We start from the raw sequence: 27,950 nt of genomic DNA, 5'->3' as shown, positions 1-27,950 counted from the left end.
CCATGATCATGAGGCCTCCCCAGCTCTGTGGACCTGTGAGTCCATCAAACCTCTGTCCTTTATAAGTTACCTGGTCTCAGGCATGGCTTTATTAGCAGTGTGAGAATGGACTAACTCAACAAGATAGTCTTTACTTTCATCATGTTAGCTTATTTACCACTTCGCCGTAACAGCCTGGAATGGGAGCTCTCCTATTGGCCACCATGAATTCTACTGCAAGGAAATGAATTCTGCCAACAACCAAGTGAACATAGGAGAAGAATTTGTGTCTCAGATGAGACCCCAACCCTAGTTGACACCATGATTTCAGCCTTGTGATATGCTGAGCAGAGGACCCACCTAAGTTCTGTCCAGACTTCTGACTTACAGACCTTTGGGATATTAAATCAATGTTGTTTGAAGCTGCTAATACTGTGGTCATTCATAAGCAGCAATAGAAAAGTAATACACCTATTTCTTCCTTTTATTTCATTTTCACTACTGTCAAGCACATTCTAAAAAATACCGTATTTAGGACTATTGCCATAGTCTTCCTGGAGCCAGCCATTTTTCTCTCCCCTCCTCTCTGGTAATCTATTTCATACCAAGACACATGACTTCTCTATATTAGATATCCTTGATTCTGTTGGTGAATTTTTCTTTAATTTTCACATTTCTAAAATAGGGCTGTATCTAATGATGGATGGGCACATTTAGTATAGGGCTTGTTTTCTCCCCTTAAAAGCTCTTATTAAATTGATGATGCATTTTATTAATTGATGATGTCTAAAAATTGAGGAAATCTGGTAGCTTACTCTTAAACATATCTATTGTAGCACTAAATAAAATCTGGTGAGAGCCTTTCTTCTGATGCCTTACCAGAAGAGAGAGGGTTCCCTTCTCAAGACCTTCTTGAGTGGTATCAACAGTAAGAGACACTGACGACCCTAGGAAAAACCTGGTGCAGGTGACATTGGCCAACAGTATACTGGGACTTGACATCTTTGCAGTTATTTTCCTCCTTCTTATTGCTCCAGGTTGTTGGCACCCCAGATTCTTCTGTCACCCCTCTTTCTCTTTGGCACCAATGACCAGCATTCCTGGTACAGACTATTTCCTGATTTCCAAACAATGCCACAGATGATGATACATTTCTTGTGATTTTCCTATTTATCTTGGCTCTACTCTATCAGAAAGATCATCTGGGATCTCCTCCTAGGGATCTCAGGAGATTCCATTCATTGCTTGACTTAAGCCTTGATTGGGTTTATTTTAGGCAGAAGAGAGAGCTCTGGCACAGGAGCAGAAGGCTCAGATATCATTCATCAGCTCTATGACCTTGGCGGTGTCACTCCTTCCTCCCCAGCCTCTGTTTTCTCATCTATACAATGAGATGTTCTTTAAGGTTCTTTGTTATATTCTCTGACTAACCCCAGGGCATCTCTTACCTCATTTCAAATCTCCCCCAAAGTCATAGCAGAGAGTGGGTACTAGAGTGAAGTCAGTCCATGCCACCATTGGACTCCTGAGCTTCTCAACAAGAGGGTTGGGAGAGGCCCAGGTCCCCTGTTCAACCCATTGCCCTTAGCAGGTGATAGAGCCATCACCCAGATTTCCTACAGCACATTTTCCCGCACAACCAGACTAACTGACATCTTTCTGTCGCCAAGTTCGTTCCTGCAGATGTTTCCAATCCTCATCACTTTATCATAATTGTTATGATAAGCATTTCTGCCAAAATGGTAGTAAAAACTCAATTTTCCTGAGCAAAATTAGCAACAGAAAGTGTTCACAGCTCATGCAACCTGGTTATTAAGCTGTAGCAGGAATTGGCTGCAGCTGTGAAGTAAGATATAATTAAAATCTGAGGCCCTTCACCATGTATCTGGTTTGTGCATTTGCAATATTGTAGATACATGAATTACTGGGGCTGACCAGCTCAAGCTGTCCACTGGGAACCTGTCCAGTGGAATTACGTATATTTGAATGTCGAGGGCGGGGGCAAGTATACACATTCAGAACAGTGAAGCAGTAACTTGGGTATAAGGCATGGAGATGGAGGAGAAAGACCCCACCCTGACAATCATGGGCTCTAGATCTGCCATCCACTGTGTGACCTTGGACCAATCACTTACCTTTCAGATTCTTAGCATCCTCTTTGGTGATATATGAGAGAGGAAATATTATGTGTAAGACACTTAGCTTGAAAATTCCTGGCTACTATTCCATTTGTATAAGATAGAAAAAACAGGTGTAACATGAATAACTGAGAGCCATAAGAGTAGAGGACATCACAGATTCATGAGGGAAAGACAAGACTGATGGAAATGAAGCCAGGAAAGGCTTAGCAGTGAACTTATTTACTTTGGCCAGTCTTTTATTTTTCAATTTATATGGACACTGGTGTCTCATTAACCCTTTTCCCCCTAGGCAATCATGTTTTTTATTAAGCTCATACGCGGAACTCTTATCTGCTGAAGCCCTTGGCTGGGCTATTGATTATAACGCTTTCCTTGTCATAAAAGCCAAAGGATGTTTTGTGACTGGCCCCTGTTTGGCCCCTCTACTGTACTGCCACCCATAGACACAGTTGTCTTCCAATTTTTCACATTCATTTTAGGTGAAGAGTGTGTGTGTGTACAGTGAGTATTACGGGTCTCAGAGCCTCCATAGGCATCTGATGCTTTGACTTTACTTACGTACCTTAGGGCTCCTGGGGCAAGCTGATGTTCCTGGAATGTTTCTTATGCTGTACTCATTCATTTGGGCTTTAAAAGATGATGGTGGTCCTGACTTGGATCCCTCAGAGGCCCTGGTTGGTAGCTTGCAGATGAGGCTCTGCTTTGGAGCTGTGGCAGAGGACAGGAATGCTGTGGTTGGCAGGGCATCTGGAATCCAAACATCTGCTGTCTTGGTTAACCTGCTGGAGGACACAGTCCTTCAAAACGGAGGATCAGGTTGATGAAATGTAGGCTCGTTTCATCTCCCAGAGGCTAGCGTCTCTCACTACTCTCTGGACACTTTCAGCAGTTTGGCCACATGTCCAGCAATCTGTCTCCTAAAACCTCAGAGATGGTCCATCCTCTAACTGCTCCTTGTCTCCTGTGTCCTCCCCACAGGACCACGTTAAGAAAATGTGGCACATATACATCATGGCATACTATGCAGCCATAAAAAAGATGAGTTTATGTCCTTTGTAGGGACATGGATGAACCTGGAAATCATCATTCTCAGCAAACTAATACAAGAACAGAAAACCAAACACCACATGTTCTCACTCATAGGCAGGTGTTGAACAATGAGAACACCTGGACACAGAGAGGGGAGCATCACACACTGGGGTCCGTTGGGAGGGGTTAGGGGAGGGACAGTGGGAGGGAGGTTGAAGAGGGATAACATGGGGAGAAATGTCAGGTATGGGCAATGGGAGGTTGGTGGCAGCAAACCACCTTGCCATAAATGTACCTATGCAACAATCTTGCATGATCTACACATGTACCCCAGAATCTAAAGTACAATAAGAAAAAAAAAGAAAGAAGAATATTCCTGGTAGGGTGTGGTGGCTCATGCCTGTAATCCCAACACTTTGGGAGACTGAGACAGGAGGATCATATGAGGCCAGGAGATTGAGACCAGCCTGGCCAACATGGTGAAACCCTGTCTCTACTAAAATACAAAACTTGGCCAGGTGTGGTGGTACCCATTTGTAATCCCAGTCAGTTGGGAGGCAGAGGCACGAGAATTGCTTGAACCCAGGAGGCAGAGGTGGCGGTTAGCTGATATCTCACCAGTGCACTCCAGCCTGGGTGACAGAATGAGATGCTGTCACAAAAGTAGAAAAGAAAAAGAGAAGAGAAAGAAGAGAAGAGAAGCGAGGAGGGGAGGGGAGGGGAGCGGAGGGGAGAGGAGAGGAGAGGAGGGAAGTAAGGAAAAGAACACCCCTGTGTTGCTGTGGTTTTCTCTTCACTGCTACACAAACTGTGTGGAGGTGGGGCAGCTACTTGTTCTCTAGGGGTCTTGGGTTTTCTGATGACTGTGACAACTGGGCTAGAGAGAATCTCTAGTTTTCCTGTAGAAAAAGTTATGACCTGTCATGCTTCCTAGACTGATGTAGACAGCCGAGACTAGACTCTAGCAGTTAGAATAAGGATTTTTAGGCTGTGTTTTCTCTTGCAATCATTTGACTGAGGTTTTCAAGGATTGAAGTTAACTCCTCCCTCAGGCCCTCAAGATAAAAGCAGGTGAATCTGATATGAGACAACAAAGAAAAAGAGTGAAGGGTTCCTAAAATATATAAAATATCAGAGGCCTGCCCCTGTGCTAGGCATTGTCACCTACATTGCCTCAGTTGGTAGCACACAGTGCTTAGGAGCAAAAGCTCTGGGTTCTGATTGCCTGGGTTCAAATCCTGCCTCTAATACTAAGTATCCATTGGTTTTGAGGAAGTTATATAAGAATTCTGCACTTCATTCTCCCAATGGATCTGTAAAATGGGATAAGAATACTACACCACGGAGTTATTGTCAGAAATTAAATATGTTTATACATGTAAAAAACATAGAAAAGAAATGAGCATGTAACAGGTGCTAAATACATGTTAGCTATTTGATCTTAATCACACATACACCCTTTTACAAACATGGAAAGAAGCTCAGAGAGGTTACATAGCCTACCTGAACTCACCTAGGCAGTTAGTGGCAGAGTTGAGATTCAAACCCAAGTTTATCTGGCATCAAGTTCATATTGTTTTTGATTTTTTTGCACTCTACCTTTAGAGTAGATGAGGGTCTAGAAGAATTATCTTCCTCTTTCATTTTGACTTTTATAGCAACACCATGAAAACATATTAGGGAAATCTGGGACTCAGTGTTCACTCCCAACATGTAGACTCTCATTCCGGAAGGTAGCTGTCATCCTGAAATTTCAGTGCCTCCAATGTGGAATGAGGCTGAGCCCAGTCAGGGAGTCCCGGCTGGGCAGAAACTGAGCCACCCACTAGGACTGGCCCTTTCCACCAGCCAGCATGGGAGAGGCAGATGGTATGTGTCCGTTAGAGTCAGATGCTCATTGGGGACATAGATAATTTAGTTCCCTTGAGGCTTGGCTTCTGCATTTAGGAATTAGAGCCTGGTCCACTTGCAGGGTTGTAGTCAGCGTGGCCTGATATCTCCTGCTTCGAACTTCTTGGTACGTTGATGGGAGACCTCAGCCAGTATTCATTTCCTTTGTACCTCTTTCTGCCTCTTATGTCAGTTGATCTGCTACATTTTCCCAACAATCTGAAACTGTGTATCTACAATCCTCCAATCATTTCTGTGTTTTTATATATAAAAAAATGAAGGCTTATTGAGGATTGTAATTGCTTTGGGACTTCCCTTCTTGAAGTCTCTTTTGGTAACCAAAGTCTCTCTGGCTTCTCACACTATTTCTGATGTTAACATTTTAATAACACACTCAGAGTGTTTTCATTTTATGAATTCTAATATAGATGTAAGTCCTCCCCCAGAGAGGTTTTAAAAGCAGGTGTTTTTAAGTGAATGACTCAATATCTCCATGAATATTTCTGTGACTAAAAGCCGTTTTTTCTTCCAGACGTCAAATTGCTCTAGTTTTCAGGCAGCTTGGGGGTGGTCACCTGCCTTGTTTAAAGATTCCTTTTACCTTTCTCTGAGGAACTTACTGCACTCCGAAAGCTCTGTGTGTGTGTGTGTGTGTGCACACATGTACACGAATGCGTATGTGTGCGTGTGTGTTGTAGAATCAGAAAAGTTTGTCCACGGCTTAAGGCTCACTTCCTCTCCCACATTAACTGAGAAAAGAAAAAGCTATAGCATCTATGAAAATATCTTTAAAAAGAAGGCCTGATTAGGTAACAATTCAGGTGCCTCTTCTGTGGGACTTATTTGCTCCCTTCTTGTGGTGAATTGCAGGATCTGTTTGATCCAGAGGAACCTTCTGGTCTCACTCCACATACCCTGGGCAGGAGCTTTTGATCCCAAAGTGTATGGGACAGTGCACAATTGCTGTCATCAGAGAGTTTACTGGGGAGGAGAGAGGAAAGAGACATTATAACTAGTCAGCAAGTGTGGTCCTAACAGAGCTTCCCAAACTGTTGTATCTAGGGGACTCTCCTGGGAGATCTTAAAAGGGATTTCTCCAAAGTTATGGTCTCAAAAGCTTGGGCCATACCACTGCTCCAGAATTCTAAGGGTGTCAGAATACCTGTTTATAGATCAGGGCGCTTAAAATGTTGCAATTAGAAGTCTAAGACACAGGGAGGGGAACAGCACATACTGGGCCCTTTTGTGGGAGCAGGGGGAGGGAGAGCATAATGAAAGTAGCTAATACATGCAGGGTTTAATACCTAGGTGATGGGTTGACAAGTGCAGCAAACCAGTGTTATAAGTAAAACGCTTGTTCCTCAGTACTTCAAGGAAAACTTAACATTCAGACAAAAAGTTCTCTCAGCAAGGCAATTTTACTGTCTGCAGAAAGGGTCTAACTTGTTAGCAGTCTTGCCATGAGAGTACAGTGAGGCATATTTTTTTTTTATGCATTGGGTCTTTACTGCTGTGTCCAATCTCCACTGGTTGGAGGTAGACTTTACAATCTAAATTAAATGTGATTGGCTAACAACTTAAATATTTTCTAAGCAGATAAAGGCAGTGGAGAACAAAGGAAAAGTGGTTCTTCTTTGCAAAAGGACTTAGAAAAGTAATAACATTCTTAAATAATGAAAGGGCAGAGGCTGCGAGCTGGGATGTGCCTGTGAGCATGCCCAACACAAATATCTTGGTTAAAGTACAAGAACATAGAATGTGCTTACTCCTTTATAACCTAACAGCTATGTAGGATAGGTCTTAACAGAGAAGTTCTAGCAAAAAGCAAGAAGGCTTTGAAGAAAGTTAGTCTTGAAAAGAAAGTATTATTTGTAACATCCATTACGATCATTCTTTAACAAGAAGGGAAACTTTGAAGAGGAACTTTTTACTTTCTACACCACCATGGCACATGTTTACCTATGTAACAAACCTGCACTTCCTGTACATGTATCCCAGAACATAAAATTAAATTAAATTAAATTTTAAAAGTCCAGGTATTGCCTTTTTGGTACCCAACATTTCCTAAAGTTATTTCAACAAGGAACATGTTTCTTGTTGCACACGTGGTAACATGCCAAGGAATGCTGTTCTGCAGGACAGCAGTTGTGATATGTGATAAGGAACAGATAAGTGTGATAAGACAGATCCCCTGAAAGGAGCATGGAAACTCAGTTCATCCATTTTGCAGCTGACTGGGGTGGCAGGGTGGGGAGGGGCATGTCACCTCTGGTCTTTGCAATCATAGAGCCTGAGAGACTAGAACATCAACCTGGTAAAGACTTGAGGCTCAGGCAGCTCAACCTTCCCACGTTGACCTTGCTCAGGGAGGGCAAGAAGCCTTGCTCAAGCTTTCAGAGTAAGCAGTAGCAGCATGACAGTGACTGGAATCTGGGTGTGGTGATCCATAAGCACAGGGCTGCAAGCTACTGCCCTAACCATAAAGGCCAAGAAACGTGGAGCAGAGAAAAGGAGGGAGATGAAACATGCAGAAGGAAAGATACGGAAGAGGCAAAGGAAGGATTTTGGATGCACATTCTTACACTGGATGACTGGGGGTGGCGGGGAACTGGCAAAGCCTAGAAGTGCACAGAGCATATTGAACAAGCTTCTGTTGAGAGTTAAAAAAAGTATCAGCATAGAAGGAATTGTGTCTGCCCAGGAAAAGGGTGTGGCAAGAGGAGGAGAAGCACCTGCAGAGAGCCCGGAACACTCTGCTGAGAATGACTTTTGGAGCCATTTGGCAGAGATTAGGGAAAAGAAAAAGTGGACATGCTCCAGTTGTGAAGAAAAGACATATGGGGATTTAGATTATGAACAGGCAGAAGAGGAAGAATGAGAAATCGTTCTTTGGCGATAAAGAGTCTCTGGAACAGAAGTGATGCTGAAATGCGTAAGTCGACAGTAATGACGGATCCCTTTACTTTTATGGCACTTTACAGTTTATAAAGCACTTCCACCTGTGTGTGGTCTCACATTCCCCTGGCAGCGCCTCCAGTTTCTTACATAATGAGACCTGGGAGAAGAACTGGTGATAAAGCTCCCTGTGAAAAGAAGGAGGCAGGATAGGAGGGAGGGAAAGAATGATCACTTGAATTCATCCATTTGTGAAAATAAATGGAGAGGCAGTGTGCACAGCATAGCAGTTAGACATGTGGAGTCTACAGGCAGCTCTCTGGGTTCAAATCCCTACTCTATCATCTAATAGCTGTGTGACCTTGGGCACATTACTTAACCTCTCTGTATCTTGGTTTCCTTAGATGCAAAGTGGGGATAATCATAGTACCAATTTCTAGGGGTTGTATAATGACTTATCTTTCTTCTGCTTACAGGTGCCTGGCAGTCAGAGCTAGGAAACCCCTTGGGGAAAGGGAGGGAACACCCTTATTAGAAAATAAATTTCTCTGTGGTATTGTAGATACTATGTATTTTTAAAATAACATTTGTGGAGGCAATATTTGGTGTTTAATCCATTTGGTGGAGATGCTTTGGAGTTGGTAATGGAAATGAGTACATGTGCAAAGTCCAACAGAGGAAGCAATTTAACCATGAATGTTTCAACCGGAGGACTGAAGAGTGCCTTCATGGTATTTCAAGACCCAGAAGATGTTCTGATTTTTTCTGGTCTCTGGGGAAAATGGGGACATGTGTGGGCCCCACTGTCAGGACCTACTAAGGGGCTTCACCTGCCTGTCTGCACTGCATGATGCCAACTGTCTCCAGAATATAGTAATGCCTGCATGGGCCCAGGGAGACCTTTCTCATTCAGACCCCTGCAGACACAGCCTCTGGGTCAAACTTTAGTCTGGTGGCTAGAGTCCACTACCAGATGACAGCTTCTTCTGCTTCTCCTCACCTTCCTCCAATCCATACATGGTGGCTCAGGCCCCCCAAAGCCCAAAGACAGAGTCAGAGCATCCCTGGAGCAGGTGCCACACACTCTACTTCATTGTAAGATTCCCGCATGAGATTCTACATGGTATGGTCTGAGCATAACTCAGTGTTTGGCACACGGAGAGGTCTCAGTTCATGGCAGTTTTTTGATAATTTGGGGTCTTGTGTCTTCTTTCCCAAAGGGCTGGCTTAGAAACTCTGAGAACCAAGAAGGGTGGTGAGCGTGCCCAGGGGTACCCCCTAGAGTTCACCCTGAGGACTGGGTTACCCAGCAACATGTGGACAGGGATCGCTCTCCTTTACTTTCAGCAGGCACAGTTTCGGGGAAGGCAGGCGAACAGGACTTCTGGTGACAATACGTCCTCAGAGCTCCTTGAGAAGGGCTAAGTACAGTAATTTGTTGTAATGACTCAAATTTAAAACAATAACCCAGAGGCATAATAGCCCCAGCCAAGAATACCTCCTGCTTGTGATAGGCTGTTAATGGGAAATGGATGGTTTGATTTGGTGGCAGAGAGTTTTCAAATGGCTTTTACTCTGGATGTGCAGCGTGCAGTGTGGAGAGTGAAGTTTCCTATCAGGGTTAATTTGGACCACTTCCTCTCCGCCTGCCGAGAGCCATTCTTCTGATGGAGGCCCCTTTACTGCTCCACTCTCCCGGCAACTCGGAGCAAATCTCTGAGGCCTCACTGCTATGTTCCTTCTCTCTCAGCTTTTGCCTCCCTCTTCCCTCTTCACCGCCCTCTCAGTGAAGCTGCTGCTTCAGAGCCACTCTTCTTAGTGAGAGCTGGGGAGTAAATCTATTGTAGCTCTAGTGCATGTGTTGGGCAGGTAGGAGGGGTGAGGAGACAATGCAGAAATCTGCTCAGACCAGGGGAGACCTGGCCGGCCATCCCCGAGGCTCCCGCGTCCAGCAGGCAGTTACTGCTGTAAGGTCTCCCTGCTGAACAGCGGAAGGGCTGGGAACTGGAACCCATCTCCACCCTCCCTCCCCTCTCCAGAGGGCTTCCCACCTCTGACAGCATTGAATTCAGAGCCCAGCAACCATCTGTCAGGAAGGCCTGCGTTTAGAGGGCCTTGTGTTTCAAAGAAATCATAGAATCTTATAAGTTACTGAGCCCGGCTGCTCATCAGGGAAATGGCACTCTTTATTTCCTTTTTAGGTCTCACTCCTCCTTCCTGGTACTGCCTTCCAGGTACCCACTGTGGACCCACTAAGACAGCACCACCAGAATAGCACTCCACGTGCCGGCATCAGCCTGTGCTTCCCCATCAACACAGCCATCCTCATGGTGCCCTTCACTCTGCAAATGCACCCTGATGAATTCAACGACAGTATTAGTGACAGTTAACTTAATGGCTAGCCTCTTAGGGGACTTCCCAAGAAATTAATCTCTAAAGGTAGAATTCCACATTATCATTATGACAAACCAAAAGGAACACACACACAGAGTGACACACACATATGCACACACATATACAAAGACACATAGATACACACTGAGAAAGACACACAGATGCACACACATATGCAGAGTTATACACAGACACACACACACCAACACCTACATACAGATACAGACATACACAGACACATATACGGACATACACACACACACACACATATATACCTACACACAGATAAAGACATACACAGACACACACATATACACAGACACACACACATACACAGACACACACATGCCCACCTGCACACAGATACACTCAAACACAGACACCATAGAGAAACACACAGACACACACACACCACCTGCACAGTGATACAGACACACACACACCCCAACACCTGTACACGGATACAGACATAAAGAGACACACATAAAGACACACACACACACCCCAATACCTGACATAGATACAGACATACACAAACATAAAGACATACACAGACACACACACACATATACACCTACACATATCCAAACATACAGAGACGCATATAGAGACATACACGGGCACACACAACACATACACACAGATATAGAGAGATACACAGAGTTATACACACAAACCAACACTTATACAGACATACACATGCACAGAGACACACATAGATATACCCAGATACCCACAGATACACTCACACTTACACAGACAGACACACTCTTTTGTAGGAGGCTTTTACAACTCAGCACTAAGGACGCTGGTCTCACTCATGATTCCTTGTAAGAAAATAATTTCTTTGTGGAGAGTCAACATATTCGGTTCAATACAGCAAATAGCCCCTGCAGTGGGTTGAACCACGTCTTCCAAAAAGCCACTTTCAAGTCCTAACCGTGGTACCAGGAATGTGACCTGATTGGAAAACAGGGTCTTTGCAGATGTAATAAGGTGAAGATGAGATCACACTGGATTAGAGGGTGATGTGGTTTGGCTGTGTCCCCACCCACATCTCATCTCACATTGTATTCACCATAATCCCCAAGTGTTGAGGGAGTGACCTGGTAGGAGGTGTTTGGATCATGGGAGCGGTTTCCCTCATGCTGTCCTTGTGATAGTGAGGGAGTTCTCACGGGAGCTGATGGTTTTATAAATGGCAGTTTCTCCTGGGCTTTTCTCTCACTCACCTGCAGCTTTGTGAAGAAGGTACCTCCTTCCCCTTCTGCCATGATTGTAAGTTTCCTGAGGCCTCCCCACAAAACTGTGGAACCATGAGTTAATTAAACCTCTTTCCTTTATAAATTACCCAGTCTTGGGTATGTCTTTTTAGCAGGTGGACATTAATTCAATGACTGGTGTCCTTGTATGAAGGAGAGAGAATGCACACAAGCGTGCACACACACACACACACACACACACATGGAAGTATGGTGCGTGATGAAGGCTGAGATGGCAGTGCTGCCAAGGATGCCAGGGCAGTCACTAGAGACAGGAAGAGGCAAGAAAAGTTCTCTCCCAGAGCCTTTAGCTCAAGATAGCCCTGATGACATCTTGATTCCAGACTGTGGCCTCCAGAATGGTGAGAAAATAGATTGGTGTTGTTTTAAGCCACTAAGTTTGTGGCCATTTGTTACATCAGGCCCAGGAAATGAATGTGGTCCCTAAGTGCTCACTGAGTGCCAGGCAGGTGCTCTTCCAGAGGCAGGAGACCTAGCAGGGGTGAAGCAGGCGCAGCCCTGGCCTCAGGGAGCTCCCCTGGCTCTCTTCAGAGGGATCTAGAGTGCTCAGCCCTGAGTGAGTTTTGCCCTCATTCCCTTTCAGTAGCACTCATAGCAGCTCCACTTCCCTTTCGTGCAGCTCCACCGTGGACTGGGCATCCTCCACCCATTCAGCACGGGGCTGAGAGTGGTGGAAGGTGCTTCTGTCCCCTCCAGACAATGACTTCTCTAGGCATGTGGGAAAGTACTTGGCTTTGCTGTTAAATAGGCCCTAGTTTTAAATCCTCACTCCATCACTTAGCAGGTAAAACTTCCATTTCCTCATGTGTACAAAGGGAATGCTTGGATGTTGACAGGAAATTGAGAGGCAGATCCCAGAGGCAGGCAGATGGACCTGGGTCCTCTCAGCTCCCTTTCTACTGACCTTGCAAACGGTGTAATCTCAAGCAAATTGCTTACCTTCCTAGGTCTCAATTTCCTCATCTATAAAATAGGAATTTGGACAGCATTGGTCCCATAGCAGGGCTGTAAGCATGGACTGTTACACCTGTAAGATGCTTACATGAATTCCTGGAAAATAGAAGGAGTTTGATAAACAGTTGCTGTTATCATTTTACTAGTAAGGACACCAAGTCCCAGAGAGGTGTTAGAGGTTGCGCTGGCCTTGATATCATTCTCAGACTGATGGAGTCTCTGAATAGCACTGGATTGCTCATTTGAAAAGTATCCATCAAGAGGCTGTACTTCAAGTCATTAAGAGTTTCAACCTGAGATCAGATAGCCCTGAATACCATCTCAAACCTTATTAATTACCAGCTATGTGACCTTGATCTTGTTACTTAACCTCTGTGGGCCTCAGTTTTTTCATCTATACAATAGAGATGTCAGCTTCATTTGGGTTGTCAAAGGGGTGACATTAGAATAAATGTTAATACTTAACCACATTCATAAATGTTTGTGGCTATTTGTATTTGTTAGGATTAACTTCAGCTGTGTGTAACTAAATAATAGTAGCTCTAAAAGCCCCTAGATTCATTTTTCTCTGTCAAAGGAGTATGGAGACAGGCAGTCCAAGCATAATAAGACTGGGCCACAGAGTTACCAGGGACGCAGGCCCTCCCTATGTTTCTGCTCTGACATCCTCGACATGTGGTGTCTACCCTCAAGGCCATATTGTGACCCAGTGTAACTGCTGGAGATGCACCTGTCCTGTCCATTATCTGAACAGCCCAAGGGAGGAGGTGTGTGTGGGGATGCAGTGAACACCTCTCAACTGAGCTGGCTCCCTTTCTCTTTCTGCAGCTTTATTGAGGTAAAGGTGACACCAGTCAGCTACCTTTAAGGGGCCATGTCTCAAATCAGCCCTTTGCTTCTATCTCATTGGCTGGGACCTCATCACGTGGTCAAATCTGTCTGCAAAGGAGGCTGAGAAATAGTCTTATGGCTGCTGGCAGTCAAATCCAGGTTCCATGACTAAATGTAAAGGATAAATGGACATCAGGAAGGCAAATTCCAGCCTCTGCCAGATTGTTTGTTATTGTTTTTATAGTTGTTATTCGCATATGCCAGGAATCTATCCTTTAGGAGTTTTCTATTTTTAATGTAATGTTATAAATATTGTGAGAGAGATGCATAGTAAGTGATGTGGAGCCCTTGCTGGGAGGGATTAACTTGATCTGAGGCATCAGGGAAGCTTCACAGAAGTGAAGTTCAAGGTGAGCATGATGTTTAGGTAGTTTGCTAGGATGACAGAAATGGAAGGAAATTCCTAGCAAAAGGTATGTCATAAATAAAGTCTAGTTGTTTCATCAGCCCGGCCTTTGGCTGCTTGGAATTAGGCTTGTTGGAAATCATGCTAAGGAACAGGACAAACTTCCAGGGGTTATCCTGGCACATCTCTGATGCACATAGTCTCCAGGGCAGGTGGTGAGGGGTGCTGAGCCCTACTATCCATGAAGGTTTCCTGATTCTCAATTCCGATTTCACCAGACAGCAATCTATTTGTTAAATTAAAACCAGCTGGTTATTGAAAGAAGCATATTTATTGAGAATTAACTGCCATGTGCAAAATGGGTATTTACTACCTACTTGTCAAACATCAGTGAATTCATGTTTAATAGTCATTTTTTTCAATTAACTCACAAAAATGCATTCCATTAATTCTAAATTAAATGCATATTTGCAGAACTCTAATTCACAACATCATCAAATCATGTCTTCCCAGCCAGTTTCTGATGGTTTTGTGTTGATGAAAAAAATCTCAGTTGTTGTCCTTAGAGGCAAATTTCTTTTGTATGTATAAGCAGTTGTAACTTGGGTTATAGACAAGAGCATCTTTTTTCTCTTCACTTCTTCCCTGTTTTCTTCCCGTCACTCCTAAATCCTTCGTGTACCACAAGCACCTGAAGGGTGCCTCTAGCTGGAATGATTTTGGATGATCTAAGTTGACGGCTTAAGCTTGACCTCTGTTTTTAACCTCTCAGTGATAGAAGGCCTTGGAAAACCTACCAAGTAGATCTCCTTTCCCTAAGGCGCCGGAAAAGATCACGTGGCTTGGAGTCGAAGAACCTGGGGGTTTTGACTCTTCCTCTTCTTTTTGTTTTTGAGACTGAGTCTTGCTATAGGCGTGCACCACCATACCCAGATATTTTTTTTTAATAGCTATTTTTTTTTAATCTCAGCTATGTTGCCCAGGCTGGTCTTGAACTCCTGGCCTCAAGCAATCTTTCCACCTCAGCTTTCCCAACTAGCCAGGATGATAGGTGTGAACCACTATTCCAGGCTAATTCTGAATTTTGTTATGTGACCTTGGATGAGTCATTTTCTTCCTTACAGCATTTGTATCAGAATAAAGCTAAGCAGATTTCTTCACTGCAGCATTTTTTTTTAAGAGAAATTACTATGTTAATGTGCACAGGGAACCTCCAGCTGGGAAATTGATATAGTTTTTCTAAAGCTTATTTGACCACAGAAACTTCTTTGTTAATGAATAATCTGGTGAACTGGTGATATGAAAAATAAATTTTGGTAAAGAGTAGGCAGGATCATTTCTAGGGTCACCTGGCTCTAGCATTTTAGGATTTTGTTTCTTAGTCCAGAAACTGGAGCCAGCTTCCGAAGGATGACTTGGCAATACAGGCCTCTCTGCTTGCCAGACTCTCCTACTTCTGCCCCCGACTTCTGGCCAGATTAGAGATATGAAACATTGCTTGGCATGCTCAGAAATGCTGCCCTTTGAAAATCTGCCAGACAAGGGTAAGAATGGAGTCATCTCTGGAGCCTGCTCCCTCCCTGCTGCATCCAGCTGCACTTAGCATTCAGCCCCTCGCCTTCCTCAGCACAGCAATTACATGCTCAGCATCCACCTCGGAACTGTGTAAGTAGTAACAAACGTCCTGAGGGTTCATTATCATCCAGCAGTGCAGACAGCACTTGCGTGGGGCACGGGGCACCTTACGGAAGGCAGTAATTCCGCTCCTCGCTGGCTGAGCCATGTGGCTGCACAGATGCTGAAATTGCAGTGAGAGGGGCTGCACAGCCCACTCTCCTTGGCACACCATTGCTATGGCTGCTAAAATGACTGCCTTTGCACAAAGCTGACTACTGCATCCCCTCCATACAACTCAGCAGCAATGTGGACTCCCCATCACCAGTGTAGCAGGTAGAGTAGTCTCTACCTAGCCAAAGAGGAGACTTCACTGACAATCCATGATTAAACAGGGCAAAACTCCTAGAAGCCCCAGAAAATGCATGCCCCCAGGAGTCCTCACAGAGGTTTGTGGATGCCCTGGCTGTCCCTTCCCGGTCCACAATCTTTTGGGTCGTTAAGATAGTAGCTCTAATGTGTATCAGGATGCTTTTACATTCTTAGAAATTATTGAGAACCCAAAAACTCTGCTATCTGCTGATTATTATTATTATTTTATTTTTTGAGACAGGGTCTTGCTCTGTTGCCCAGGCTGGACTGCACTGACACATTCATGGCTCACTGCAGCCTCCATTCCCTGGCCTCAAACAGTCATCCATCCTCAGTCTCCTCAGTAGCTGGGACCACAGGTGTGTGCCACCATGCCCTGCTATTTTTTTATTTTTTGTAGAGATGGGGTCTCATTATGTTGCCCAGGCTGGTCTTGAGCTCCTGAACTCAAAGTGATCCTCCTGTCTTGGCATTTGAAAGTGTTGGGATTATAGGCATGAATTCCCATGCCTGACCTATGTGCTGATCATATTCATTAGCATTTATTAAAGTAGAAATTAAAACTGAGAAACCAAAATAATTATTAATTCATTTCAAAATAAGGCAAATAAATGCCTTGTGAGATAATTTCAATAGAACACATTTTTCTTCCATAAAAAAGAACTATATTTTCCAAAGCAAACAACACATGTACCAAGAAGAGTGGCTTTGTTTAGACTTTTGTGTGTTTGTAATGTCTAGCTTAGTAGAAGACAGCTATATTTTGTTATTTCCTTTCTAGGTCATCTGCCATGATATGTTGTTTTGGTTGAAGTATATGAAAACAATTCAGCCTCATATAGATATATATTTGAGAAGGGGAAGCCCTCTCAGGCCCTCCTGAACGGGCCTTGGGGATGCCTAAGGGTCCCCAGGCCACACTTAGAACCACTGATCTAGTGCATACCTTGCGGGCAGATGATGTGGTGGGGTGGTGTTGCATTTAGGTGATCTACACAGCAGAGAAGCAGCCACTTCTCAGATCACATGTGCTTCTTTTGCCTGGGCTGTTGTTCTAGCCTCCTAGATTATCTTCTGAACTCTATTTTTCTTCCTTAATTTTTTTCTTTTTGGAGACAGGGTCTTACTTTGTTACTCAGGCTGGAGTACAGCGGCACAACCATAGCTCATTACAGCTTCAATCTCTTTGGCTCAAGCGATCCTCCTGCCTCAGCCTCCTGAGTAGCTGGAACTACAGGTGTACATCATTGTGCTTGGCTAATTTTTAAAAATTGTTTTAGAGACAGGATCTTGCTATGTTGCCCAGGCTGGTCTTGATCTCCTGACCTCAAGGGATACTCCTGTCTTTGCCTCCCGAAGTGCTGGGATTGGGCATGAGCCATTGTGCCCAGGTTCTACTTGTATCCGTTTATGAGCATCCTCCACACAGAATCCAGAGCGATCTTTATAGAGATAACTTGACTTGTATCACTCCCTTGCCCACAAGCTTTGAATGGTTCCCATCACACTTAGACTGATCTTATAGGCCTGTGTGCCCTGGTCTTTGCCTGAGTCTCCTACCTTGTTTCTCAGTTCTCTCTCCCTTGCTGGCTTTGCTTTAGCCACTCTGGCCCTTTATGACTCTGTGAATGTATGAGGCTCAGTCCCCATTTGGAGCTCTTGTCCGATCTGTCTCCATCTCTGGTTACTCTTCCCTCAGACATTGGCGTGGCTGGCTTATTCTTCCCATTTACATTTCAGTTTAAATGTCACCAGTGTGGATTCACACTCATTATCCTCTTTTGTTTTCTTTATAGCCTGTGTTGCTATCTGCAATTGTCTTCCTTATTTTGTTTACTTCTTTATGATATCTCTACATAGGAGGAAGTAAGTTCCATTGGAGCAAGAACTTTATCTTATTTAATACTGTATTTTCAATACCTTGTACAGCATCTGGCATGTAGTAGATGAGCAGTGAATATTTTTGAATGCATGAATGAAAGAATAACTGTAAGAAAAAATATTTGGAAATCAGACTCAGTTTTGGATTATGACTGTCATTTACTAACTCCGTAAACTTGGGCGAGTTTCTTTCTTTTTTTTAAGAAATAAAGGAAGAAAAAGAAAGAAAAAGAGAGAAAGAAAGAAAAAAGAATGAAAGAGAGAAAGAAAGAGGACGAGAAAGAGTGAGAGAGAATGGGAATCTTGCTCTATTGCCTAGGCTAGAATGCAGTCTAAAAATGGGTATTAAAAACCTCTTTTATGCCAATAATTGTGCTTAACAATGGAGACAGGAAGGAATAAGGGAGGAAAATGCAAACAAGCAGCCAACCAATATTTCATTTAAACGTGTGAAATGCTATGAAATTGCTGAGTGATTTACTTCCAATTTTGTGGTCACTTTTAGAATAGTTGTGATGTGATACTGAGATAAATGTATGTGTTGTGGATTTGGGGTGGAGAGTTCTATAAATGTTTATTAAGTTTACTTATTCCAGGTCTGAGTTCAAGTCCTGGATATCCTTGTTAATTTTCTGTCTCGTTGATCTGTTATATATTTAGGATCATTAGCTCTTCTTGTTGCACTGATCTTTTTACCATTATGTAATTTCCTTCTTTGTCTCTTTTGGTCTTTGTTGCTTTAAAGTCTATTTTATCAGAGACAAGAATTGCAACTCCTGCGTTTTTTTGTTTTTTTTTTTTTTTTTTTTTGCTCTCCATTTGGTTGGTAAATCTTCCTCCATCCCTTTGTTTTGAGTCTTTGTGTATCCTTCCATGTGAAATGGGTCTGGATGCAGCATATCAATAGGTTTTGGCTTTTTATCCAATTTGCCTGTCTGTGTCTTTTGATTGGGGCATTTAGTCCATTTAAATTTGGGATTGATATAGATATATTTGAGTTTAATACTGCCAATTAATGCTAGATGGCTGTTTTGCCCATTAGTTGATGTAAATTCTTCATTATGGTGATGCTCTTTACCTTTTGGTATGTTTTTGGAATGGCTGATACTAGTTCCTTTCTATGTGTAATGCTTCTTTCAGAAGCTCTTGTAAAGCAGGCCTCGTGGTAATGAAATCTCTGAGTACTTGCTTGTTTGCAAAAAAATTTATTTTTCCTTCACTTATGAAGCTTAGTTTGGCTGGATATGAAATTCTGGGTTGAAAGTTCTTTTCTTTAAGGATGTTGAATATTGGCCCCACTCTCTTCTGGCTTGTAGGGTTTCTGCTGAGAGATCTGCTGTGAGTGATAGGTTTCCCTGGGTAACCTGACCTTTTTCTCTGGCTGCCCTTAGTATTTTCTCCTTCATTTCAACCCTTGTGAATCTAATGATTATGTGCCTTGGTGTTGCTCTTCTTGAGGAATATCTTTGTGGTGTTCTCCGTATTACCTGGAGTTGAGCATTGTCCTGCCTTGCTAGGTTGGGAAAGTTTTCCTGGATAATACCCTGAAGAATATTTTCCAGCTTGATTCGTTCTCTTTGTCACATTCAGGTACACCTATCAAACATAGATTAGTTCTTTTCACATAGTCTCATATTTCTTGGAGACTTTGCTCATTCCTTTTTAGCCTTTTTTCTCTAAACTTGTCTTGTCATTTTATTTCATTAAGTTGGTCTTCAACCTCTGATATCCTTTCTTCTGCTTGATCAATTCGACTGTTAAAACTTGTGCATACTTCCCGAAGTTCTGGTATTGTGTTTTTCAGCTCTGTTAATTCACTTATATTACTCTCTAAATTGTCTATTCTTGTTAGCATTTCGTCAAACCCTTTTTCAAGGTTCTTATTTTCTTTGCATTGGGTTAAAACATGTTCTGTTAGCTCACAGAAATTTCTTATTATCCACCATCTAAAGCCTGATTCTGTCAATTCATCACACTCATTCTCCATCAGGCCTTGTTCGGTTGCTGATTAGGAGCTGCGATCCCCTGTAGGAGGAGAGACATTCTGATTTTGGATGTTTTCAGCCTTTTTGTGCTGGTTTCTTCCCATCTTTGTGGATTTACCCACCTGTCATCTTTGTAATTGCTGACTTTTAGATTGGGTCTCTGAGTGGATGTCCAGCTTGTTGGTGATGAAGTTTTTTCTGTTTCTTAGCTTTCCTTCAGCAGACGCTTCTCCCCCACAGAGCTGGACCTTCCCGGGTTCAGCTGTGCTTGCTGTGAAACTCTCAATCTTCCGAGTTTCTTTTTATGATACTTTACTTATAAGTAAAACACTGATAACCATGATCTATTGTACAGGGTTGTTGTGTGCTTGGATAAGATAATAAATGTAAAGCACTTGTCACATAAAAATCATTCCTTCCTCTTCCTAACTAAGCTTGCCAGTAATATTTCTAGCTCCATAAATGATCATATCCCTCTTTATTTCTGAGGTCCCACCATTCTTAGACAATTCTTCTAGTGGCATAGCTGAGTGGAAACTAGGTGTCTTGACACAGTAAAGACACAGAAAAGACACAGCCTGTTTCTGGACACAGTAAAATTCATCGCCCTGCTGGAAGCACTTGGTTGTGGGTCTTCAAACTGTGGCTCCTTGAACATCTGCTGAGAATTAACTGGGATATTTGCAACAGTGCTAGCTTCTGGCCTCCCTGGAAACCTACTGAATTAAATGATTCAGAAGACAGGATCCAGAAAATGAATTTTCCTAGAGATCCTGGTGTATGCTGAAATGGGGAGAAAATTGGCATGAGAAATGAACAGAGGGCACAAAAAGATTTTCTTTTATTCTTCCCTACCTGTTCATAGCTTTTCTAAGGCTTCTCAAATAAATATTTATTCAGTAGCTTGATTTGTTCTCCCAGTTGGGCCTCTGAAGACACTGGTTCTCTCACTAGCTCTACCCTGAGGAGGCTACTCCAGGGACCCAGCACAGAGTGGAAGCTTCCACAAGTGCTGTTCACACCCCTATCTTGGGCTTTCTTTCCCAAGACAGAGGGGGTGAAGCAGGTTGCTTAAACAATCCATAGTAGCAGACACAGTGTGGAATCTCAGGCAGTGAGTGAAAAACCTATTTGAAGAAACAACTGCAGACATTCTTGCCAAATTCTCAGGATCCATTAGAAAAAAGAATAGTCTTTCCCATCATTCCATAAATCATTACTGAAAACCATCAAAAATGCAGCCCCAAAAGACATTTTCACTAGCAGGTCAGCTAGAAGACATACATCCTGCCCCCACCCAGTTTTTCTCCCCTGATAGCCAAAAACAAAGTTCTAGCAACAGAGGGACAAACTTGCTTGGAGCAAGCTGTCATTCTCCATTTTTGAGCATTTTGTCCTGAATTCTAAATGCAACTGCATCTGGCTCTCCCCAGGGATAGATGGTTTGATTTGAGAGGCAAACATTCTGTTGGAATATGCCTTTTATTGACAGCAGTTAGGGTTGCCCAACCCTGTGAAGATGGAAAGAATTGTTGAAGAGCCAGATAGGACTGGAGTTGAATCCAGGCCTCTACTCATTAGCTTTGAGATCTTGGACAAATCACTTAACATCTCTGAGCTTCAACTGCTTGAAACAAATGATAAAAAACATAGACTCACAACATAGTGTCAGCACATTTGAGCCACTGCTCAATGCCATCTTGAACATGCCCAATACCTGGCAATAGCAGTTGCTCAATTATAATACTATTTTCCTATTGTTGGCCAACAGTGGAATCTCTCACGTTGCTTTCAGGGTAGTAGGAAATAGAAAAATGCTGTGCGTTCCTCTCCCCGGTGTAGGAGGCAGGAGACCTGGTTTTTGACGTAGACTTGTCTTAAACTACCAAGGTGTGACCTTGCTGAAGCCACTCTCCTTCTCTGAGACTCAGTTTCTTTCCCTGCAAAGTGAAGACGCTGCAGTAGCTAATCTTGATAGTTCTTCATTCTAACCTCAGACTTCAGGGTTTCAACACTGATAGCCCAGACCTAGTGTAATATTGCGGTTCAGGGTGCCCTCAGCTCCCCTGAGAGGATGTTTCTCCAGGTTCTTGGCCTCCTGCCCTCTCAAGAATGAGAGAGGGGACCACGGCACAGTGCGCAGTAAATGCCAGACTCAAAGTGTTTGTAGAAAGTGATTTTATTTAAAGAGAGAGAAAAACACAAAGTCCCATAGCCTTCAGCTTCTGAATTTCCCCAAAAGTGTTCACCAGTTCTGAACTGACTCCACTGGGAATTTGAACCAGCAAACTCGCAACTGCAGGCCCTACACCTTAACCAACTATGCAAGCAGGCCACTCGAATTGAGGGAAGGCAGAAAAAGCTGCCTTAAGCTGTATTTTGAATGAGAATGCTACACCCTGAGGTGGTGTGGTCTGCCTAAAAGCCTGATAGGGCTGATGGCCATCAGCCACCTCCTTTCCCTCAGCTGCACCTGCTGAGGAAAAAAGCCTCTTGCTGCGTCAGTTTAAAAGCCATGTTCGCAGCGGCTGCTGGGATGGCCTGAGTTCCCCGCCCCTGGCAGCTTTCCATCACCATGTTGACCCTGCCCGAACCATGGGCGAGGTTGAGCCACTCCCAAGCTGCTGCCCATACAGGGACCCGCGGCTGGCAGGCGAACGTCCTGGGGAGCCTTTTTACCTTGCTTCCTGGGACTGGAGAACACTGGAGAGGTCTGCCAGAACCAGGCGCCAGGCTGCCGCGCTCCCCGAGGCCCTGCAGGCTCGGGCTGTACCTCGCACCCCGGCTGTTTTCCTCTGGTTGACCTCTGCGCTGCTGGGTTCCGCCCCCAGGGCTGGGCTGTTCCCCGCTGGCAATGAGCGGAAAGTGGGGGGGGGGGTGCTCACCCTTTCCACCCCACAGGCTTCTTCAGGTTTCGGTCCCAGACATAATATCCAAAGGATAGAGAAGGAAAGGGAAAGCAGAGAGAGAGACCTTTGAGGTAAGAAACTGAGCTTTTAATTCCAGCTGGCCCGCGCCACTTAAGACAGGCTGGGCCATGCCACTCGACTTGGCGCTGCTGCCCCAGTTCCCCACAGCCCTGCCTGACTGCAGCCTCTTCGGGTGTTCTTAAAGAGGCAGGACAGAATGGGGCCGGTTTTACTCACGATTTTGAAGTCTTCTTCCCTGGCTGTACCCCTTTCCTGGCTTGTACCCCCCTTTCTGGTGTACCCCTCTCCTGGCTGGCTCGCCAAAATGTAATATTGGGGTTCAGGGTGCCCTCAGTTCCCCCGAGAGGATGTTTCTCCAGGTTGGCCTCCTGCCCTGTCAAGAATAAGAGGGGACCATGGTGCAGTGCACAGTAAATGCTGGACTCAGAAGTGTTTGTAGAAAGTGATTTTATTTAAAGTGAGAAACAGGAGAAGGAGAGAAAGAGCTAATTCTCACACTGAGTGAGAGAACACTTCCTTCCACGAAGGGAGTGTTTGTCGAAGGGGACCCAAATGTGGAGTCTGAAGGGGTGTGGAAGAAGGGGACATTCAACCTGGGAGGAACCCCCACCTTCTCTAAGACCCCTGGCCAATGAAAGGAGTTCCTTAGATCTTCTGCTGGAGTGATTGCCTGTTAGTTTCTTCCCACACCCTCGAAATTCAAACTAAACTGTTAAATCTCATGGATGGAGAGAGATGGGCATGGTACTAGGAAATTCTTGTCCTTAAAACTATGCCCCCCTTGTGGACCCCAAAAGAGAACACATTCCCTCACTAGCACCATAAATATTGGTTCTCCTCCTGGAGGTCTCTGGCCCTGCTGGCTCTGTGAATATTTTCCAAGGAGATCGGTGGGCTCCTCTGTGAAATGGATGCATCAACATCCTTGCTGCTTTGCTTGAGGTTGTCATGAAGCTTTAAAGGTATAGCAGCTGAAGGGAAGACTCTAAAAATCAAGAACCACTATGTCAGTGATGCAGGATGGTTCCTTTTTTCTCTTGTGCCTGGGCTCTTTCTTCTCAGAACTGAGTACCCAGAAGGGTAGTAGAGGCTAAAAGGCAAGCCTGGGATCAGGGCTGTACACAGATCCTGTCACCTGGGTGTTCTGGCCAAAAAATGGCTCTGCTCTTCTCTTGGGTCCACTCCAAAGAAGTAGTGACAGCCAGGAGGAACAAGGAGAAGAGGGAAGAATAGACAAGAAAAAGTTTAAAGATGGGATTAGAACGAAGGTGGAAAGAGTAGAAGTGGGGAGGAGGAGACTAACAAGAGCTAAGGAAGAGGAGAGGAAAAATGATTCTCCTTACAGTCTCAGTTTTACCGAGGCATAAGCAAGACCATCATCAGCAGAGCAGAACACCTCACTATGACCTCTTAGCTTGATTTAAAAAATAATTCCAAGCCAAACGGCAGTGCCTAAGTCTATCACAAATGCCAGCAGCCAGGCCTGAAGCCAGAGCTGTGATCTCCCTCATGTCAATAAATCCTTGAGGTTCCTTCTCCCTTGGAAGCTGGGGTTTCTTCTGATGCCACTGCTTTCTACCCCAGGCTGCCCTTTCATGAGTAATTTCTTTTAACCTGAGGATCACAGCTGTGAGTCATAATGAAAAGATTTCTTCTGGACTCACATTGTGGAGAAGCTGCTGTGCCAGCACAAGAAGGCTAGGAAAAAATACAATGAAATCCAATGGCCGACCCTTTGGAGGCAGGGCAGTGGACTGGAGAGCCCTGGCTGTCATATGTACCACCATTCCATGCAGAGAGATCTTGCAGGTGGTCCAGGAGACACAGAATCTCAGGTCAGTGCTGTCCCGTATCTGCTGGGACTGCAGAGATGCCAGGGATAAGAGGGGCTGCCTTGATACAGGAGAGGCAGTGGAAAGTACTACCACCTTGTTCCTGCTAGTTCTTGCCTCTCAGAGTTCTTGCCTTCTACCCCCAAATGGATGAAATGATACTGAAGTTCATCTTTGTTATTTGCACTTGAGATTTCCTTTTCCATTTTTTTTTTTTTTTTTTTTTTGAGATGGAGTCTCGCTCTGTCACCCAGGCTGGAGTCCAGTAACAGGATTGCAGCTCAGCACAGCCTCCACCTCCTGGGTTCAAGTGATTCTCCTGCCTCAGCCTCCTGAGTAGCTGGGATTACAGCTGCCACCACACCCAGCTAGTTTTTTATATTTTCAGTAGAGATGGGATTTCACCATGTTGGCCAGGCTGGTCTCAAATGCCTGACCTCAAGTGATCTGCCTGCCTAGGCTTCCCAAAATGCTGTGATCACAGGTGTGAGCCTGTGCCCAGCCAAGATTTCTATTTTTTATAAGAAAAAGTTCTACATTCAGATGTTTGCAGGAAGCTCTATACATGGCCTTGGGACCTCAGGAGAAGAGAAGAGAAGCCATGTAGATTTTCAGCCTTGAGCAGCACAGTTCTGTCATGGAGGAAAGGGCTCTGTAATTCCCTTTGGCCTCTGTCTACACTCACATCAGGGTCAGAGAGTTGAGGCAGGCTCTGCATGGGAGCTTTGAACACTACTCATCTCATCTTGCTCCTGAATGGCATAGCTCTGTGGTCCATCATGGATCTCTGGCACAGTCCTTTGTTTTGACAAAGCGTGTTCTTGGAGAGGGAGAGAAGATGGGTGTACAAATTCAGCTTGGAACGAACATTTCACTTTGGGAGATGGGGCCAAAATGTGTAAAGTTCCTGCGCTTTCCCAATGCCTGGCATTAGCAGTTGCTCAAATAATACTATTTTCATATTTTTGGCCAATAGTGAAGTCTCCCATGTTGCTTAAAGTGTAACAGGAAGCCAGGTGTGGTAGCTCATGCCTGTATTCTCAGCACGTTGGGAGGCCAAGGTGGGCAGATCATGAGGTCAGGAGTTCAAGACCAGCTTGGCCAACATGGTGAAACCTTGTCTCTACTGAAAATACAAAAATTAACTGGGCATTGGGTGCATTCCTGTAATCCCAGCTACTCGGGAAGCTGAGGCAGAAGAATTGCTTGAACCAGGACCCAGGAGGTGGAGGTTGCAGTGAGCCGAGATTGCACCACTGCACTCCAGCCTGCAGCCTGGGCTACAGAGCAAGACTCAATCTCAAAAAAAAAAAAAAAAGAGTAATAGGAAAATTCCTCTTGGCACTTGGCTTTGCATGGTCTGTATGTATGGTCGTGCATGTGCACACGTATGCCTAGAAACCCTTCTTCTTCACCATGGTAGGACTTCATTATTCCACAGCTTTGTTGGTGCTGCTGTATTCTTGAGACTCAAGCTGACCTGGTTCTAGCTGCTCAGAGTCCCTGCCTTCCACTCCCAAATGGAAGTTCATCTTTGTTATTTACACTTGAGATTTCTATTTTTTTATAAGAGCCTGTCAATCCAGGTTGGATTAATACCCTTTGAATATGTTTTGGGGCACTTTTCACCAACACAGATGAAAATTTACTTTGGTTCTACGATTGAACTTCCCCCAGGGATGCTATTTGCACATTATTTAGGCAGCTCTGTACTTCCTGATGTAATAACATATTCCTAAAAAGTTGTATAAAGCTAGAATTTTGGCAAATAGGATCATATTTTAATGTAATGGAAGTGTTTGTTGCTCATGGGAATTCTATGGTGAATCACTTTATGAAATAGAGTCCTTTTTTTAAACACTTATAGTCTTTGTCAGTTTATCTTTTTGTTCTTCCATGTGGTTTTCCAAAAATCATATTTTCTGGAGTCGAGCCCCTCCTGTAGATGTTAATAGCCAGCCTCGACTTGTTCCTAAATAGCTAAGGTAGAGAAGTGACAAATGAGTCACTAGCTGACCTCACTCGAGGGTGTGCTACTTAAGACGGAACCCTGGACAGAGATTTCGGGCACCTCTTCTAAGTCTCTTGTAACTGCCATGACTTAGCAATGTGGTCCTAAAAAAAAAGTCACTAGATACTGTTCTGTCTATCATTTTACTAACTTTGAATGTTACGTGTTTCCTTGCTTGTGCAGGTTGGGGGACAGGAGAGATTCTCACACATCCAAACTCAGAGGGATTCTCTTCTTTATATTCTTTCTTTTCTGTCACAGATCATAAGCAGATATTAATGGACTGCAAGTGTCAGGGATGAGGGATGGTCTCCTCTCACTTGGGAGCTCAGCCCAGCTTAGGGTGCCATTAGATTTCTGCAGGCACGTGGCTTTGCACAGTACGTATGTGTGTATTTGTGCACGCACGTGTTTACTTACAAACCCTTCTTCCCCCATCACAGCAGCACTTCATCAAACCACTGTTTCCTTAGCAGCATGTTAGCATTCTGGGTCGAAGGCTCTCTTTCAAAATTATACTCTTAATTTGCAGAAGCAGCAGCAGGGAGACTCTTAAGGTGCTGAAATCTAACAGAAGCTGAAATGTTGAAACAGAGGTGGCGGGAGGTGGGAGAGTGATGGGGAGGAACGCACACTTCATTCTACCCAGACGTCCAGCCATAAGAGGGTATTCTTGCTGTAAAGGGTGTTGAGCACCTGGTATTTATTTGAAGCATTATGGATTTATTGAGTGTTTCTAGAAAATAAGAAGAAAAGGCTCAATGGCACTAGTGAAACCAGCGAAATGGAGAGAAATGAAGCCTTTCTGGGCAGAGGGAGTGAACAAGAGCCATGGGATGGCAGAGGATGGTGGGAAGGCTGGAAGGAGTGGCTTCCCAAGAAAAGGGACCTAAAGGGAAGAAGAAGGTGGGAGGAACAGGAGGTGGAGAAGGCACGGAAGAGGGAAGAGGAAGAGGAAGTGAGGCGGAAGAGGGCAGATATTGGACAGGACCACAGTTGAAGGGAAACAACATTACACAGGCCAGAGGAACTGAGATGGAAGACTCAGGAATGAGTGGAAGAAGAGGCCTCGCCGGCCTTCTGAGTCACAAATGGTTGAAATGGACATAAGAGAGAGCCCGCCAGTCCAAGAGGACAGGTGTTTCCCTCTTCATATCAATAACACCAATGAGATGAGACGTGGTTGTGGGGAGTGTAAAAACTTGCCCATCTTCCTTGTGGCTCTTTCCAGTCAGTTATGCTGGGGTGAGGTCTGCTCCCACAACTTCACCTACATGTCACCGTCTGCAGGTGCATGCATTTCACAGTGATGGTTCTCTTTGCACCAGTATCAGCATCTCCTGGAAGGGCCTAGAATTGGGAGGGAAATGGCTCAGTGCTCCTCCCCAGCTTCAACCTCTCGTGCCTTCTACTAACCATGGAACTTTTGTTTTATCAGAAGAAAGTGGAAGAAAAATGTTTTTTTAAACTTTTAGGTTTGGGGGTACATGTGAGGATTTTGTTACATAGGCAAACTTATGTCA

At 44.3% G+C, this 27,950-nt stretch overlaps 1 long non-coding RNA gene across 1 annotated transcript in view; it reads left to right on the top strand.

The window, feature by feature from the left end:
• Positions 1-27,950, top strand: part of LOC144578940 (uncharacterized) — a 308,082-nt gene that overhangs the window by 64,866 nt on the left and 215,266 nt on the right. The window lies entirely within an intron of this gene.

The sequence above is a fragment of the Callithrix jacchus genome, chromosome 13 (genome assembly GCF_049354715.1).
Source record: "Callithrix jacchus isolate 240 chromosome 13, calJac240_pri, whole genome shotgun sequence".
Taxonomy (NCBI): domain Eukaryota; kingdom Metazoa; phylum Chordata; class Mammalia; order Primates; family Cebidae; genus Callithrix; species Callithrix jacchus.
Note: the sequence above shows the minus strand (reverse complement) of the source record. Positions and strands in the feature narration are given on the sequence as shown.